Source organism: Anastrepha obliqua, chromosome 5 (assembly GCF_027943255.1).
Source record: "Anastrepha obliqua isolate idAnaObli1 chromosome 5, idAnaObli1_1.0, whole genome shotgun sequence".
Lineage (NCBI taxonomy): Eukaryota > Metazoa > Arthropoda > Insecta > Diptera > Tephritidae > Anastrepha > Anastrepha obliqua.
In genome coordinates, this window is record NC_072896.1 from 20349501 (window position 1) to 20364247 (window position 14747).

Genomic DNA, 14747 nt, shown 5'->3' on the forward strand with positions numbered 1-14747 from the left:
GATATTATTCCCGATGACGAAGCCACAGCAAGAATTATTTATTGTCGTAATTTTACCAACGATTTTTGAAAGGACGGATTTTTCTGTCCCCACGGCTCATCCAATTTAAGTAAATAAAATTTCAAGAAGTATCTCGACACGGGCGCTCCCTAGCGGGGGAATTTTTAATAAATATACTGTGCGATCAAAAACTATAGCACAGGGATTTATTGACATGTTTTGAAATTTTATTGTTTCTTATTTAATTTCCAATTTCTTTTTATGAAAATATAGCTCTTCCATATAAAAAATGTTGGCCCTTCGTTATATGGAAGAAATTCTTAGACCCCCGCAAAGAAAAAATATTCAGCGCATATTGAACCTCGAAAGCATTTTATTACATATTTCAAAATTCTATTAGGTGCGCAACTAAGTTCCCGCTGTTTGTCAATAGATGCCGCCAGTAGTGTGTGCTAGTCGATTCTAACATAACCTAAACCTCATAAACCAAGCTTAGACATATGGTAAACCAACTGCTTCGTCACATTAGTGATTCTGTTTTGGTACCATATACTTTTGGTTTTGTGAAAATATCTAATTTTGTGCCGAATAATCGTCATTTGCGGGAAGTGTTGATTTTCCTCTTTCATTCGAAAAAAAACGGCGGCTGAAGCGCATCGAGAACTACAAAAAGTTTATGGAGATGCTGCTTTAAGTGAATCAACGTGCCGAAATTGGTTCCGTCGCTTCAAAGACGGTGATTTTAATGTTGACAACCGTCCGCGTGAAGGAAGGCTAAAAACCTTCAAAGACGCTGAATTGGAGGCATTACTCAATGAGGATCCGTCTCAAATGCAAGAAGAGCTTGCTTCAGTATTAGGAGTTACCCGTCAATCCATTTCCAAGCGATTGCATGCTTTGGGAATGACTCAGGAGCAGGGGGCTTGGGTTCTTTATGAGTTAAAACCAAGGGATGTTGAACGTTTTTTTTTCGCTTGTGGACAACTGCTCCAGCGCCAAAAAAATGAAGGGTTTTCTTCATCGCATTACAGCAATCAAAAGAAAAGAAAGTCATGGGGACTACCCGGTCATCGCCTCGGCCGAATATTCACGCTACGAAGGTTATACTATGTATTTGGTGGTACCAAGTTGGTGTTATTTATTATGAACTGTTAAAACCAAGTGAAACCATCACTGGGGATCGGTATTGACTTCAATTGATGCGATTGAGCAGAATACTGCGCGGCCGCAATATGCGGAGAGGTATGAAAAAGTGATTCTACAGCCTGACATTACTCGGCCTCACGTTGCCAAACCTGTTAAAACCTACCTGGAAACACTGAAATGGGAAATCTTATCCCACCCCACCGCCATATTCTCCAGATATTGCGCCGTCCGATTATCACCTGTTCCGATCGATGGCACATGGTCAAGCTGGCTAGCAGTTCCATTCATATGAAGACATCAAAAAATGTCTTGATCCGTGGATAGCCTTAAAAGATGACGTCTTACCGCGACGGTATACGAGATCTACCAGAAAGATGGGAAAAAGTAGTAGCCTGCGATGGGCAATACAGACAGAATAAAGTTGTATTTTCATCAAAAAAACAGCGAGAACTTAGTTACGCACCTCATATAATAAAATTCTGGGCTACAAAGCTACATACTCGAATTTTTTTTTTAAATTCTGATTGAATTTCTAAAAGTTTGATGAAAATTTGCGGATTGCATTAAGCTTGAGACTTTTATTTATATGGCTTTTCTATGAGAATGAGCTATATTTTCAACTATTAAAGTTTAATAGAAACACAAACTACGAATTAATACAAAATTATCTCACGAAGCTCAGTTGGGCAACACTCATTCCTACGACAACCATTCACGAAAAAAATGCGAAATATGCCAAAAATGCTGGCAAAATAACATGAAATTTGGAAAGACACTGAACTGGCAAAATACCATTTTTTGGAAAGGAAAATATTGTACGATTTTCCTTTTCGAATAATATTTTTCTCACTCACTCGTAACAAACACTGTTCATTGTAATCTTCTCGAACCATCATCACTGAACGTTGTGCTTATTTATTTATTTTCTTGGTTTTCTAATTTATTACCAATTTAAATACTTCGCAGCAAATTTATTGAATTTCCCAATACAATCGCCGGCTACTGATCTGCTAACTAATAAAAACAAACAAAGTGGTAAATTAATTAAAACAAACATCGAAGAAGTCAATAATGCGCGAAAAAAATGCAAAATCAGCAGGCTTGAATAAGCTCGAAGCCGAAACAGCATTCAGGCTGACCACATCTCTTCAATGGCTTGACTTGGCGGCCGTCTTATCTTTTGCTTCTGCGTTCTGTTCTCGCGCATAAGTATTTCTTTTGTACTCGTACCAGAATACTGACTAACTTGCATTTATGTGTATGTGTGTGTGCGTGCGCTTCTTCGTTTGCGCAACGATGTAAAACAAAAGTCCATTGGTTGAAAGTGAAACCAAGAGTAAAAATCAGCTGAGCTTTGTACGCTCGCACGACTTGGCGGGCAATGATTTCCATTTCAAATTATGTAAATATTACTATTTCAAAGAAAGAGCACATCACGAGCAAACGGTGAACGGCGTAAAATTTAAAACATTATATATTTTTATGTGTGTGCGTGCATGTGAAAAAGTGAAAACAAATAAGTAATTTTCAACGGGGCGACTACCGAGGCTAAGAATAGCACGCAGCACCGGACCAATCGCTAACTAAGGAAGTGTATACGTTTTGCCGACTTCAAGACTCTCTCTTCTTTCCTCGCAACCTCAACACCTTAGAAGGCGGGGAATTTTACTTTGGTGTGAGTACTGTGCCGTTAATTTGGTTTTCTCTGCATGCGGCTGCCTGTCACAAGGCCCATCAGATTTGTTTATTTACTCTTGAGACTTTTTCATAAATTTGTTGTTTTTTATTGCCATGCATGCGAATGTACGAGTATATTCGCTGAAATACGTGTAGGGGTGTTAATTCGTTTCATTGTGTCGTTCGGCTTGTTATGCATGGATTTATTTTCATTTACTCGTATTTGTTCCCTTTTCGAAAACATTCTCATAAAAGCTTTGGTATGCTGCCATGCATTATGTTGGTTATTTGGTTTTATAGCACAATTGATTTGTTGATTTTTACAATATTCCTTGAACTGAAATTTCCATTTTGTTCTCGTTGTTGTTGTTGTTTATGTGTTCTAAATTGTTTACTATTTACTGCATAAATACGTATAATATTTTTATTGTTTGCATGTACACCTGTGTTCGAAATAAAAGCAGTGTGATGCATTGAGAAGTTTGACAATTATAATTTTTTTTTAGTTTTGACAATTTTTTTTATAAAAATACAGTTCATTAAGTAACCAAAAATTTGTGCAAAATTAAAAACAAATTAGACATTTTTATTCAGAATTAAAAAAAAAGTTGATTATGAGGTTTTATATTATAGCTCATCCAATTCTTCTATAGTTTTTTTAGTTTTGACTAACGTTGTTTAAAAATACAGTTCATTCAACAACCAAAACCATATAAATCAAAGCTTAAAACTTAGTCAAAACTTGAAAGAATTACAAATTTTTATTCACAGTTTAAAAAAAATTTGATTATACAGTTTTGTAATTCTTCCAATTCTTCTATAGTTTTTTTTTTTTAGTTTTGACACATTTTATATAAAAATACAATTTATTTTACACCCAAAACCAAATAAGTGAAAGTTTGAAACTTATGTAAAATTAAAAAAAATGAAGAGATTTTTATTCAGAGTTAAAAAAATTATTTCTGATTAAGCAGTTTCATAGACCATCCAATTCTTCCATATAAAAGAAACTTATTTTCCCATATAAATAAACTTATACGAGTATTCCCAAATAAAAAAGATGTCAAGCATCCCTCATAAGGAAGAAAATGCCCTTCTCCGTTTGCAAAAAATTATCAAAAATCAATGAAAATCTTTAGCCACCTCACCATCCACTTAAATATATGTATCGGATATTTTTACAGAGCTTAAGAACTCAAAATGATAATGCAAAACAGAAATATTCTTGGAATAGTGTTTTTTTAATACATTTTTTTTAATTTTTTTTTTTATTTTATTTTTTTTTATATTTTTTTTTTAATTTTTTTTTTTTTTTTCCTTTTTTTATTTTGTTTTTTATATACTTTTTTTTATTATAATCTGGTAGTTAATTTCATGATATTCATTATTTAAATATTATATCCGGCATAAGTCCGCCGCGGCTACGAGTTACATGGTCCATTCAATCAGTCCAATCTTTGAGTACTGTTTGCAATAAATGTGAATAATTATTCTAAATGAGCCCAATCTGCAAAAATGTGACGGAAACGATAGTCATTTGGCTACAAACCTTGTGTGAGCTGTATTTTATAGGCACCCAAGCCAAGGTCTGTGTAAAATTTTCCACGTAGTCGAAGTATCATACAAAAACGCTATTTCGGCGTCTTCAACAATTCGCTCTATGAACTTCGCAAACAGATTTATTAATTTTTTGTAAGTAAATTTCCACAAATTAGAAGCGTTAAACGATTCACGATGACTTGCCAAACCTTACTGATAAGAAATGTCAAGACAGTTTGACGTTCTCAGCTGTCAAACCACAGTTTTCGATATCGATAGTTCTCATGAGTAGATACTAGATATTGAGTAGGCTATAAAACTGCAAACTCAAAAGTTTTTGAAAAATTAAAAAAAAAAATGAAATTTTGAAAAAAAAATTTTAGCATTTTTTTAAATTTTGCACTAAGCTGGAGGATATGATTTATATGATTTGGTTGTAGAATGAATTTTATTTTCATGCATTTTTTTATTTTAATTAAAAAAAAATTAGTTGTTAAGCTTCACACTGCAATTATTTTCAACACAGGTGTATATCTGTATGTTTGTGTAATGTTTTTACATTTTTACAGCTTAGTTCGTTTGTACGAAGCAATTTCTACACCACTTATCAGCTGAAGAATTCTGCTTGTATTCATAAATATGTTGCAAAACACTTCAATGATATTTACTTTACATATGAACTATTATGAAACTATGAATTCGTTTATAGCATGATTGTGTTATAAATTACATACATATGTACGTACCACAGCGTGCCCCTAGCAGATGGCCCTCATGCACCTGGCCGCCGCTGACCGTCTACTGCAAATGACCTTAATCGCTTAAGTAATATAAATACTGATTCATTTTGAATTTCTACTGACGACCCCAAAACTTCGTACGAAATTCGAACCTACGCACTCCCAATTGTAGTCATGCTCCAACTCAGTCGGCTACGGCGACCGCCTAGTTTTATAATAGACCCGGCGAATCTACATATTGAAATTAGCCCGTGAAAAGTTAATCGACTCACACCTACTCTTTATTGATTTAACGCTGATGTCGGCAGACGTTAGCTGATACTTTGGCCCGGAAGAAATTGAGATATAAAAATCTATTTTGACAAACAGAAACCACAGGAGCTTCTCCATTAGCCCCACATGCTTGTGTACAAACATGCATTTGTGTATCTGATTCGTGCGCTTGCGGCAATAGGACAATATTTCCTCAATCAAGTGTGCTTTTTGTGGAATTTCTATAAAATATCACATTTAACCTTTGCGGTTTTTGCGTATTTATCAAAGATATTAAAATGAAGTAATTTGAAATTTCGTAATTTAATTCATATATACATATACATATCTAGACAAAGTGAGTGACATTATAATAAGGTCACCTTATACATACATTCTGTCAAAAAAGTACCGGCAATTGTTCAATAAAACGCAAAATAATTGTTTAATCATCAAAATTTATTTTGTCGCCTTCAAAATAGGCTCCATTCGAAGCAATACACATATGCCAACGAGTAGTCCAGTCATTAAGGCACTTTTTAAACGCGTTTAATGGCCTCTATCCACTCAAAGCGGCGTCCCCGGAGTGGCAATTTAAGTTTTGGGAAAATAAAAAAGTCACAGGGGGCTAAAACCGGTGAGTATGGTGTTTTTTCGATAATATTTGTCGAGTTTTTGGTGAAGAAAGTGTTAACAATATGAGCCTTGTGAGACGATGCGTTATCATCGTGCAAGATGCATGAGCTTTCTTTCCACAAATTGAGCCGTTTCCTATGCACTTTCTCTCTCAAACGTCGCATAACTTCCAAATAATATTCTTTATTTACCGTAGAATCATTCGGAATGAGTTCGTTGTGCACAACACCATGATAATCAAAGAAAACGTTAGCATGACTTTCACTTTTGACCGACTTCGACGTGGTTTTTGGGCTTCGGCTCATGTGGATAGCGCCATTCAGCCGCCTGTTGACTGGTTTGCATCTCAAACTCACGCTTCATCACCGATTATGATGCGCTGGATAAACGTTGCGTCCGAATTCACTTGCTCAAGCATGTTTTCAGCCAGCTTCTTCCGATGAATTTTTTGCAAAGAAACTCAACTCTATTCGAACGAGTCGAGCAGCCATGCGTCTCATGTCCAATTAATGGTATAGAATGTTGCGAATTGATGCGTGAGACACGCTGAGGCCACGAGCTACCTCTGTCAAACTTAAATGATGGTATTCCAGCGCCTTTTTCTTGACTTTGTTGACGTTTTCATCCTTTGAAGACGTTGATGGGCGACGAGATTGGGGCAAATCTTCCACGACTTCTCGACCCTCTGCAAAAGCCGTTTACAACTCGTAGACCCATGTTTTTGATAAAGCACACTCGTCACAGGCTTTCTGCAACATTTTCAACGATTCGGCACACGAAATCCCCTTCAAAAATCCTCCATAGTGAAAATCGCAGAGCACACCTGCGGTTGACTGATGTAATTAAATGCCAAAAAAAAACAAGCTAATTGACAGATCACGCTCAAACTCTGCGAGACGATAGAGGACAGTTGTACCAACATTCCAGAAAAACAAAATTAAAACATGTCTGTAACGCGCGCTTTTTAAATGATCAATTCCCGATATTTTTTTGACAGAATGTATAAACAAGGACCAGATTAAGGAATTTATATATTTAAGATTTAGACTACCATTCGGAAGTGGCCGGGTTCGCTGCAGGCGCAAAAGACCAAAATGATGGAAAAGATTTTTTCTAGAAGACAGTAAATCTGCCATGGAAATGCTCCTCATAAAAACCCATCGGCCGTTCGGAGGTGGCGTAAAACTCCCCCATGTGGAGAAACATCAAGACACACTCCAGTAGTAGGAGAATGAGTTCGACCAAACAGCTAAACAAAGGGTATATAAGAGACAATATACTAAGTGCTGATATACTAAGTAATTGAGAGTCTTGATAAATGAGTTTCTGTATACTGAAATTTAAAAAATATGAACTTAGACGATCTTGCAAGATGATTCACACTTCGGTAATTTTATTATCAGCTTTCTTGGCGATTTCAATTAGCCGACTTAGAACTACGGTAGGACCTTTTTGGTGAATGGTGTTACAAATCGATTTCATGGGAATAATCCTGAACAAATTCAGGCTTTTAGGCGCATGTCGTCTTAACTATTTATGCGATAGAGCCATAAACCTTCAAGAAAGTCTTTGAATATTGATTTGGCTTAGTGAGCTGCTATGAAGCTAGGCGACGGAGGGAGTGATTGTTTTTTTGTGATGAAACCAAAATAAATTAAGATTCGTTTATTTTCTTATTAGGTAGTCCTTCTTTTTCAGGTCCTTAATCCCTCGTTAAACATAGTGTATCAAGTATTAGGTAATCCTAGGTATTGTTGCTAATCATATTGCAATGCTTTTTTTAATAAGTATTTACTAAAACCTGAGTCGCGGTTAAGCTTTGTGAGCTATTGAGTACTGATTAGAAGATGAGTGATGCTTATAAATAATAAGTAATCAAAGTGAGCAAGTAAATATTACCCGATGAACAAAAGCAGTACCAAGATCAGAATTACAATTTTTTATTTTATTTTTTATTATTTTTAATTGCTAAGAGATTACTACTTATTTACATACATACATATGTACATATAAATATAGGACGTTAGAAAACATTTTTTGTTTTTTTGTAATTTTAATTGATTAATTAATTCCGAGTGAAACTCACCTTTTGCGATTATTTCATATGGTAGGTCAAGCCATTAAGATTATTTATCTTCTACTCTTTAGATTATATTTACTTAGTTGTGTTGAGTAGAGGGTTACTTATACTTTCCATATCATTGTTTTGAATGCTTGTTACTAAAACAAAGATTATCAGACACTATTCGAGCAAAACTGCAAGCACTAAATGACTATTTCCAATTTTGAATGTGAAGCTCACGCTGCACGTATGTACATATGTATGTGGTGACGCCTTTGAATATTCTTCCGTGTTGGCAAAGGGATAATCTACGACTTATCAACACTAAAGAACTGCCAGCCCTGACCTTGACAAAAGTGATCCCAGTAATTAGTATGGTAAGTCTGTTGTAAAGGGAATCTTTGAATGACAGATGCCTGGCTCTACTTTAGCACAATTTTTGAGAAATTCACTCTCTCTCACTCAAATAATTAGTCGCCCAGAGCAACAAAACTGTCTTCCTAGGAGCATCGCACTCAGATTGATTATACGCTGCAGAAAGATGAACAGAAGAAAAATATGGAGTGAAATAAAGGGTTTCCCAATAAGAGGTGTTATTTTGATATTCAAAGAAAAATGCTATTTTTTAATATAAATGATCGGATATTTATTTCATTATAAAGAGGAAGGTATGCCGTTAATAGTGAAAAATAACATAAGGCAAATGACCACCACGACCACGCTTACAGAACAATATCCTTTTCATGAAATTTTCCATAACCGAATTGCAAAGTGACTGCCCTATGTCCTCGATAGCCTCACGAATTCCATCTTTGAGGTTTTAAATCGACCCTGAACTGTGGGCGTAGACCTTCTCTTTCTCGTCGCTCTAAAGAAAAAAGGTGTTAAATCACAAGATCTCGGTGGCCAATTGTGATCACCTCTTCGAGAGATAGCACGGTCCGGAAACTTTTTTCTTGTAAAAGATCAACGGTTTCGTTGCTTGTGTGGCACGTAGCGCCGTCTTGCTGAAAATAAACTTTGTCCAGATCAATACCATCCAATTCCGGCCATAAAAAATCGTTAATCATCTCTTGATAGCCTTTTATAATATATATTTAAATAACACCTGTTACTGGAAAACCCTTTATCTTCGGTTATCTTTAAAATTTATTATTTTTAATTTTCTAACTATTTCTAATTTATTTTTCTAAACTTAAGAAAAAAAAATTATTTTTTGAAAATTGTTGTGAATTTTTTTTTTTAATATAGTTAAGGCAATCGTACTATGAAACTTTCAGGGATTTCTGAGCATAATCTGGGAAGAGTGTTTGAAAAATTACAAAAAATGTGTTGTTGTTGTTTAAAAAGTATATTTTCTCATAAAAAATGTATACCAAAATATCACCATTATGGAAGTTCTTTTTTTATTTATTTTTTTTTTAATTTTTTAGTTCACTTCTTATTATATTCAAGCCTTCAAATAAAATAATTTTCAGAAAAATGTAGTAAAATGTTAAAAAGTATATTTTCTCAAAAAAAAAATTTAAGATTTTTTTTAAGTTATTTAGTTTACTTCTTATTATTTATTATAATTTTCAGAAAAATTTAGTAAAATGTTAAAAAGTATATTTTCTAATCAAAAAAATTATACCAAAATTTCATCATTCCGAAATTTGTTTTTTATTTTTTATTTTGTTTTTATTTTTTTTATATTGTTTTTTTTTTGTTTTTTTTTTTTTAATTTTTGTAGTTTACTTTTTATTATATTCAAGCCTTCAAATAAAATAATTTTCAGAAAAATGTACGAGAATGTCCAAAATATTTGGCATGGAATCGCTCATTTGTATTCGACTTTTGGTAGCCAATGACAAAATTTTCGCATGATGTTTGATATATTTCTGTTGTAGGAAAGAATGCTTCAAGATGTGCGAAGGCGATCCTTCCGCTTGAGCGTCCTCTTCTCGGGGAGATCCTCTTAATTTTATCACAAAAATGTTTCATCACTGCCGGTTAGGGCATATGCTTCATCATCCTAATTATCCGTTTTTTTATAAAAATTATAAATGGAGTGTGTGTTGTTGATGTTCATCACTGTCGGTTAGGGCATATGCTTCATCATCCTAATTATCTTGGCAGAAATACACACTCTTGCCGAGAGGGCGACCGCTATCAGAAAAAACGTCTTCTATCATTTTGGTGTCTCATACACTTAGATTAGAAACTACGCACTTCAGAATGGTAGTCAGGTAAAAAAAATGCAATTTGTTACTTACTCAGAATAAAGTTATTGCATTTTTTATGTAAAGTGTTTTTCATCAGTACGCAAAGTAAGTAACTGATTGAACTCTTACAAAAAAGCTACAACACCAGGAAATAACCGTTTTTTTAAATAGATTTTAATTGCAAGTAGCATTTATGTCAATTAAATATTATTATTACATCTCTACTCATGCCAATTATAACACTTCCAAGATATATTAATCGGTGATTGACGACGACGACGACGACGCTGACATATCACTAACACACGCAGCAATTCAAATGCGTTACTGCTAATTGTTATAATTTTAGCAGCAAGGTGTTAGATGGAACACCTACCTAGCGTGCACTCCTCAAAATATATCATTTTCTAAAACTACTTACCACTTTCTTACAACTTAATGACATTTCACGTACCGAAAATTAAGAGCGAGCGCGGCAGTAAGCGGCGCCCCTACTTCTGGTTGTGATGTCGCTGCGCACCAAATGGCTTTGCATGCACAGTTAATTTTAAATATGAACTTGTTAATAAATATTTACACTGGATTATTACCCCACACCACTGCTTGTTTGTTATGCTACGAGTATTTGTGGAATCGATTTGCGGCATAACGTCTTCAAAGGTTATTGATGGCTTAATGAACAATGACAGTTTTGGATAATGTGCCACAATACTGACATTGTCCCAGCTTTTTTTGTCAATTGAGTAATGGAACGATGGAATGATTTCTGTGCGTCAGCTACGAATCGATAAATATAATGTGAAAGATATCAAATTGTTTCGATAAACTAATGAACTATTTTCTTTTTATAGAAAGTATTGCCCCAAAAAATCTCGCAAGATTTGGATTTGACGTCATTTGCGTGTAAAGTATTGGTAATAAACAAAAAAGAAATACAGTTTGACAGCTCACAGCTGACAGTGTAGGGTTAGTACAAATAGATCACCGCAAGCGAGATATAATAGCACATTTTCATTGCTGAACTATATTTCATAAATGACTTGTATTGACTTCCAGAACAAAGGACTAAACCACAATTTTTGAAAGCTCGTGATGTGCTGTATCTAAATCTGAATCTGACCAGAAGAGGTCAAAATAGTCAGAGCGCATCACGTATTCGGGATATTGTGGCTTAAAAGTACAACAAACACGGTTTTTAGCTGTATTTGAGGTTGCATTATATATATATATATATATATATATATATATATATATATATATATATATATAATTGGCGCGTACACCCTTTTTGGGTGTTTGGCCGAGCTCCTCCTCGTATTTGTGGTGTGAGGATTGATGTTGTTCCGCAAATGGAGGGGTCTATAGTACAGTGCCATCCGAAAGAAAAATGTGTATTTTTATGAAGAGCTTTTTCATGGCAGAAACTCACTTGGAGGTTTTTCATTGCCTGCTGAGGAGCAACCACTATTAGAAAAATGTTTTTCTTAATTTTGGTGTTTCTCTCTGTGAATTCCGAGTGGTAGTCGCGCACCAACCCCTTCGGCTACGCCCAAGGTTGCATTATGTTACAATTTTTCTTAAAAATCGTAACGGTATTTCAATGTACAACTCTTTCCCCACTTAAACCCATTTCCATGCGTAAAGGCATGAAAGAAATTCTCTCTCTCTTTACATTCAGTCCTATCACTGAGTTCATCATAGTACGGTTTTCACCGGGTTCGTTCGATGGCTACGTCGCAAATTCGAAATTCGTAGAGTGGCATTCGTGGCGCCATTTCTTAGATTTTTTTTGTTAATTTACCACAACGTGTTTGGTTGTTGGAGATAAGTTCCCCAAAAAACAAGGAATAATGATTTTTATTTTATATAAAAAAATGTGTTTTATAAAAACAAATTTATTTTAAAAAAGTTTTATTTTATAAAAAGGATTTATTTGTATTTAACATGTGTACATTTCTTTTTTTAGGACGTGTTTTGATAAGTTTTCCAACAAAATTTAGAAGAAATAAGAAATTTTATATTATACAAAATAAATTTTATTTTATAAAAAAGATTTATTTCATAAAAAAAAATTATTAAAAAAAAAGTTTTATTTTATAAAATTTGTGAAATGTGAAGATTTATTTATAAAAAAAGATTTATTTTATAAAAAAAAATTTATTTTATAAAAACAAATTTTATAAAAAAATTTATTTAAAATAAAACTTTTTTTTTAATTTTTGTATGAAATAAATATTTTTTTGTTTACGGTTTTTGGTTTCGCAGAATTTTGATGTTCTTCGGAAACCCTGGACAGCTCAATCAGTAAGCTATATTCCCTATAATAGTCCCTATATTTTTTTCAAATTCTACTGCTGTTTTTACTCAACTGAATTTCTCAAGAAACTGAAAACAAAAAAATATGTTTTGTCATTTTTAATTTTTTTAATTTAATTTTTTTTGTTTTGTTTTTTTGGTTTCATATTTTTTTTCATAATTTTGTATCTATTTTTATATTATTCTACTATTTTATATTCATAAATTTATTCAAGTTGTACGTAAACGATACATTTTGCTATTCGCTTATTTCTTTGACATCCAAACACATTTCGGTATCCAAGTATCCAAACACTGACTGTTTATGCTTTCAAAGGCATCAATTCTAAATGTTGGGCCCTACCTCAAATTTGAATCATGTACTATATGTAGGAATTTATGTGCTCACATGAGCATACCTACATACATATTTTTTATGTTTACTTATCTATGTACTTTAATTGGCCCGAAGGTCTCGCACTGTGAAATGTGTACCCAACATAAACAGTACATTCAACTGGCATGTAACGGTTCAGGCAGCTGTAAATCGATGGTCTGAAAAAACGTTGAGTCGGACATTGGATACGACGCTAGGCGGCCTGTTGTAAATTGTGCCATTTTATTCGCCATGTTTGTCGCTCAAAAGCGCTCCGATAGTGTTGATGGGCACTCGTGAATAATTGTAGGTATGAGTAGCTTTGTATAGGGAGTTCTTTTGTAGATACTTTGGTGTATTTTTTGCTTTTGTTATGCTTCGTTGATTTTATTAGTTGATTTTATACTTTGTTTACGAGTTTATTTAAATAGTAAAGCCTTGAACTTAAATGGAAAAAAATTAAATAAAATAAATGTTTAACCAATATTTTTTAAAAGGAAATCATTTAAGGAAATATGTAAATATTATCTTTTAACCACAAGAGAAAGAGAGAAGCACATACGCTCAGCTCAACCCAGTACCATCTTAGGAGCGTTGAAAGAACAGGGTTTGTATGAAATATTACAAAGAAGCACAAATGATTTTAAGGTCAAATCTTAAGTGCAAACCTGTATCCATTTTTATATATTTTACATTTTTTGAGAATGTACAGGGTCATGTTTTGTTAATTTTAGTTTAGAAGATTCGAAAGAAACTGGTTACGATAAGGTTTTCTAGATTAGAAAAATCGCTTGCTTCAATTTTAAATTATCTTATAGTTCTATCATTAGAAAACAAACGAAATGCATGCAAATCCACAAAAGTGAAGTTATCTTGAGAAAAAATACAGTACAATATATCTCACAACCCATCAAACACTCAATATTTGATGCGCTAAGTTCAGTAAACTCCTTATCAGCCGTCTTCACGGCCATTGCAAAGGTGCCTTTTTGAAAAACCGATGTTTTGTGAACGATTTGGAAATGATTCTAGTGGGAATTGGTTGAAATTGTCTCAACTTTATTAAATATATCTTTAACCTATTTCGTACCAAATATGCATCGGAATGTCTTCAATAAATAAGTAAAACACTATGAGCCAGAATCCCGTCAAAATATCATGTATTCCGGATGACTTTTGAAAGGATTAATCAGATTTTAATTAGCAAAGTTTAATATAGGAGGGTTTTTGGGGTCGCTGATTACGAATGACGAATTACGAATCTGAAACTAGTTTTTTTCAAAACTGCGGACCCAATAAGGTGGATACCTATAGAAAATATGCATCCAATTTTAGTTAATTTTCGTATATGGGGGTTTTGGGGTTGCTTTAAAAATATTAAAATTAAAAAGAAATATATATATATTATATATATATAAAATATTTAAAAAAAGTTTTTAAAATTAAGAAAAAATAAGAGTGATTAGAAATATAATAAATTAAATAAAAGAGGTCAAAAAATATTACTGGAACCCGACAGATTTTTTTAGTTTTAAATATATATGCATGACTGAGAAATAAAAACCAAAGAAGCAATAAAATAAAAAAAATAAAAATTTAAAAATTAAATAAAATAAAATAAAAATAACAAAATGAAAAAAAAAATTTAGAAAAAATTATGATTAGAAATGATAAAAACTTAATAAAAAAGAGTCCAAAAATAGTAGGTATTGGAACCGGATATATAGTAATGTATGTATAGTATGTATGAGATTTGCCCAAAAAAGGTGCCAAAAAAGGTGATTTTCTCGAAAACTATGGAAAAATCTCGACGCATTTCT

The 14747-nt window shown here is 33.2% G+C and overlaps 1 protein-coding gene across 4 annotated transcripts in view; it reads left to right on the forward strand.

Annotated features, from left to right (window-relative positions):
• Positions 1-14747, forward strand: part of LOC129247288 (uncharacterized) — a 98788-nt gene that overhangs the window by 34047 nt on the left and 49994 nt on the right. For 3 of the 4 annotated variants that reach the window (XR_008582545.1, XR_008582548.1, XM_054886349.1), the window contains exon 2: positions 2113-2821. The exons of the other annotated variant lie outside the window; for it this stretch is intronic. The gene's annotated coding sequence lies outside the window, so the exon portion shown is untranslated. The remainder of the gene's footprint in view (positions 1-2112; positions 2822-14747) is intronic. 4 annotated transcript variants of the gene reach the window in all.